Below are 5,135 nucleotides of genomic sequence, written 5' to 3'. Positions count from 1 at the left end.
TCACCCAGGAAACTCCTAGGCAGGACGACTTCAGGGAATCCTTTGCGGGTCACTGGGTGGGATGCAGAGCAGTTTAAGAAGGCCTCCTAGGGAGATGACATCATTTTGAACAGTTCCAGAGGTGCTCCAGACCTAACCAATGCCACGTCTTTTGGACCTTGATGGCATGGCTGAGTTTGAGGAGGACCCTTGGGGAGGGGGCAGTGGGCTGCACACCAGAACAGGCCCCCTAGGCCTTCCAGCATCTCTGAGGAAGTTTTGAGCCAGCACCGTGTTCGAAAGGGCAGGGCAAATGGGCTAAGTGCCAGGTAGCTGGAGTTGTCTTGATCTCCAAGCATTCATGCACACATTATCATGCAGAGTGGCCCAGTGGGCCTGAGAAGTGAGTTTCCTCAGAACCTCTGCAACTAGTTGGGGAGAAAGTTCCAAACTGGGACTGATTCCTCAATCCATCATTCCATCAATTGTATTTATTGAGTGCTTTCTGTGTGCAGAGCACTGTACTAACAGTATAAAATAGCTGAGTTGGTAAACACGTTCCTTGCCCACAAGGAGCTTACAGTCCGGAGGGGGAGACAGACATTAATGTCAATAAATAAATTATGGATATGCACGTAAATGCTGTGGGGCTTGGGGTGGGACGAATAAAGCATGCAAATCCAAGTGTATTCCATATTCCTCTATGGTATATGAAGTTTTCCCACATATTCAAAGATTATGTAGCACCAATAGTAATGTCTGGGTAAAAAGGCCAAACCATGATTGACAGTACCTTTCACACGGAACAGAGACACAGATCAACCCTGTTGTCCTGATGTTTTTTCTATTCGCAGTGAGTTTGGCTGTTTTGGATTGTCTCTGTCTCGAAATCTTCTGAAAGCATCTGCTCAAAAAGCCCACCCCGTTTCTTGATTGCTACTTAGGAAGGTCAGTCAACTTCCACTGCCAGGCCAACTCATCATCATCATCATCAATCGCATTTATTGAGCTCTTACTATGTGCAGAGCAGTGTACTAAGCGCTTGGGAAGTACAAATTGGCAACATATAGAGACAGTCCCTACCCAACAGTGGGCTCACAGTCTAAAAGGGGGAGACAGAGAACAAAACCAAACATACTAACAAAATAAAATAAATAGGATAGATATGCACAAGTAAAATAAATAAATAAACTCATTTGAGGCTGGGCTTCACTGCAGCCCTCACATACCTCCTCTCCTCTGTTTCTGGGTACCCCACTTCAGTCCTCAGACCATGTGTCTGGGACTTGGTCCTGGGAGTAATAATGATAATAATAATATCATTATAATAATATATGTTGCCAACTTGTACTTCCCAAGCACTTAGTACAGTGCTCTGCACACAGTAAGCGCTCAATAAATACGATTGATGATGATGATGATGATAATATAATTGTGGTATTTGTTAAGCGCTTACTGTGTGCCAAGCACTGTACTTAGCACTGGGGTAGATATAAGATAATCAGGTCCCATGTGGGGTTCACAGTCTGAGTAGGAGGGAGAAAAGGCACTGAATCATCATTTTGCGGATGAGGGAACCGAGGCACAGAGAAGTTGAGTGATGTCATCAGGGTCACACAGCAGGTAAGTGCCAGAGCCGGAATTAGAACCCAGGTCCTCTGACTTAGAAACTCGTGCTCATTCCATTAGACCATGCTGCTCTGCTCCTCAAACTCTCTCCAGTTTCTGAAGGAAGAGGTAAAACTAGACCGCAAACTCCTTGTGGGTAGGGAATGTGTCTTCCAACTCTGTTTTACTGTACTCCCCCAAGTGCTTAGTACAATGCTCTATACACAGTCAGCACTCAAATACCATTGATGGTGATGATGATGATGATTGATTGATTGATAGGAGAGTGTTATTGTTCAAGATCTCATCACCTTTCCCAATAGAAATTGCCCCAAGACTCTGTTCAGTCCTTAGTAGATAATAATACTAATGATGGCATTTGTTAAGTGCTTACTATGTGCAAAGCACTGTTCTAAGCACGGGGGAGGATACAAGGTGATCAGGTTTTCGCACGTGGGGCTCACAGTCTTAATCCCCATTTTACAGATGAGGTAACTGAGGCACAGAGAAGTTAAGTGACTTGCCCAAAGTCACACAGCTAACAAGCGGTGGAGCCGGGATTAGAACCCATGACCTCTGACTCCCAAGCCTGGGATCTTTCCACTGAACCACGCGGCTTCCCTAAGATGTTAATAGATGTTGGAAGGGACTGGCGGCTGGCAGTTCTGAACCTTGCCCTCACCTCCAGAAAACTGGGTTACCATTCATTCATTCATTCAATCGTATTTGTTGGGCGCTTGCTGTGTGCAGAGCACTGTGCTAAGCGCTTGGGAAGTGCAGATTGGCAACATATGGAGATGGTCCCTACCCAACAGTGGGCTCACAGTCTAGAAGGCTCACAGTCTACCAAATTTTGGGTTGTGATAACCATTTAGAGGGGTGTGCTATCTATATTCAAATCACTATGTATATATGTTTGTACATATTTATTACTCATTTATTTATTTTACTTGTACGTATTCTATTTATTTTGTTAATATGCTTTGTTTTGTTGTCTGTCTCCCCCTTTTAGACTGTGAGCCTGCTGTTGGGTAGGGACCGCCTCTATATGTTGCCAACTTGTACTTCCCAAGCGCTTAGTACAGTGCTCTGCACACAGTAAGCGCTCAGTAAATATGATTGAATGAATGAATGAACCTCCTGGAAGCAGAGAAAGGGGCAGAGGAAAGAGCTTTGCCTGGGAATCAGGAGAGCTATGCTCTAGGTCCAGCTCACCACCAGCCTGTTCTGTGAACTTGGGCAAGTTACAAAATGTCAACTGATTATTTAAAAAGATTAGCCCTGCACTGGACTTTAAACAGTTTACGACTCTTCAGTCCGGAAAGATGAAGGCTGAGAAAGGACTCGTCGGAAATTACAAAATCATGAAAAGTTTGGAAAGGATGCACATGATATCGTTGCTCATCAAATTCTACACCATCAGGACTAAGGGGCCTCCACTGAAGCTTGAAAGTGATTGTTCAAAACAAACATAAGGCAATTTATTTCCACAGAGAAGAGGCTAAACATATGGAAGTGGTTACCACAGAATATCATCCAGTAGGAAAACATCAATAAAAACAAGAAGGGTTTGGTTAGATTCATGAATAAGAGGTTCTTTTGGGTTGCTTTAAGGAAAATGAGGGAGGTAGAGGGAAGTCTGAGAAGCAGCATGGCATAGTGGATACAGCACGGGTCTGGGAAGGTCATGGGTTCTAATCCCAGCTCCACTACTGGTCTGCTGTGTGACTTTGGGCAACTTCTCTGGGCCTCAGTTACCCCATCTGTAAAAGGGGGATTGAGACTGTGAGCCCCATCTGGGACAGGGACTGTGTCCATCCCAATGGGCTCGTATCTACCCCAGCACTTAGTGTGTGCCTGACACATAGTAAGTGCTTAATAAATACCATAATTATTATTAAGTTAAGGGTGTTAGATATTTTTAATGACATTTGTTAAGCACTTATTATGTCCCAGGTACTGCACTACTCACTGGGATAAATAAAAGGTAATCAGGTTGGACACAGTCCCTGTCCCACACGGGGCTCACGGTCACAATCCCCATTTTACAGATGAGGTAACTCAGGCACGGAGAAGTAAAGTGACTTACCCGAAGTCACACAACAGTCAAGTGGCAGAGCCGGAATTAGAACCCACAACCTCTGACTCCCAAGCCTGTGGTCTTGTCACTAGGCCATACTGCTATTTTTGAATTATTGGTTAAAATAAGACTTTGTTGTCTTTGGGGTCTGTGGATTTAAATTCTCCATGGATTTCTATTACCTATTATAGCTCTGCCTCTTTTTATGACTAACTGAGTGTTAGCTATATGGCCAACTACATTGTTCTGTTCCTTCAAGGCCGCCTCTCGTTCAGTGGAGTGAAAATGAGAAATGAGCTGTGGGTTTTGGTGGAGGAGGTGAGATCAGGGAAATGGGTAGCTTAAATAGATGAAATCTTCCTCAACCAACTCTTTTGTTTCATAATCCTCAAAAGGTCTGAAGAGTTACTTAGGCTAATTCTGATGTAAGTAATTGGCTGACCATGGCCTGCAAAGTCCTATGGGTTGCGGGATTCACTGTGTCCCATTTCTCCACCCAAAAAGTACAATTCTGTTCTCCTCTTCCTAAATCTTAGATTGATTTGTTTCCTCCCTTTTCTTCTGCCCTAACAATCACTTGTTTTTCTGAGGTCACCCCTCGGATGTCCATGACTGTTCTAGTCTCTGCTCTAAACTTTCCCAAGTCAAGATTGGGTCGTTTAGGGCAATGACTTGAATGGGGCAATGACTGGGCAGCTGTGGGGTGACCCCAGGAAACTTGAACAACTAATTGTCAGGGCAGGAGAAGCATGGAATAATGGACAGAGCACGGGCCTCGGAGTCAGAAGGACATGGGCTCTAATCCCGGCTCTTCCAAGCTGTGTGACCTTGGTTAAGTCACTTTGCTTCTCTGGGCCTCAGTTCCCTCATCTGTAAAATGGGGATTGAGATTGTGAGCCCCACGTGGGACAGGGTCTTTGTCCAACCCAATTGCTAGTATCCACCCCAGTGGTTAGTATAGTGCCTGGCACATAGTAAGCGCTTAACAAATACCACAATTATTATTATTAGTCCCTCTGCTCCCTCCACCCCTAAAACCTCATGCCCCAATGGCTCCCTCCCAAAAGCCACTGGATCTTTGGCCCCTGGAGATCCGTCAGGGGACCCGGCCGTTTGACTCCAGACAGTTCACAGTTCTCCTCCTCTACCCGGCAGCGACCAGGGAGAGTAGCCGGAGAAAAGGACCAGGCCGCTCCCAGCGCAGACAGGCAGCATGGGAAGCAGCATGGCCTAATAGCCAGAACACGGGCTTGGGAATCAGAGGAAGTGGGTTCTAATTCCGCCTCCGCCACTTGTCTGCTGTGTAACCGTGGGCAAGTCACTTAACTTCTCTGTGCCTCAGTTACCTCATCTGTAAAGTTGGGATTAAGACTATGAGCCCCACGTGGGACTATCTGATTACCTTGTACCTACCCCAGCGATTAGAACAGTGCTTGGAACATAGTAAGTGCTTAGTAAATACTATAAT

This window comes from Tachyglossus aculeatus, chromosome 6, assembly GCF_015852505.1.
Source record: "Tachyglossus aculeatus isolate mTacAcu1 chromosome 6, mTacAcu1.pri, whole genome shotgun sequence".
Taxonomy (NCBI): domain Eukaryota; kingdom Metazoa; phylum Chordata; class Mammalia; order Monotremata; family Tachyglossidae; genus Tachyglossus; species Tachyglossus aculeatus.
This window is presented reverse-complemented; position numbering follows the sequence as displayed.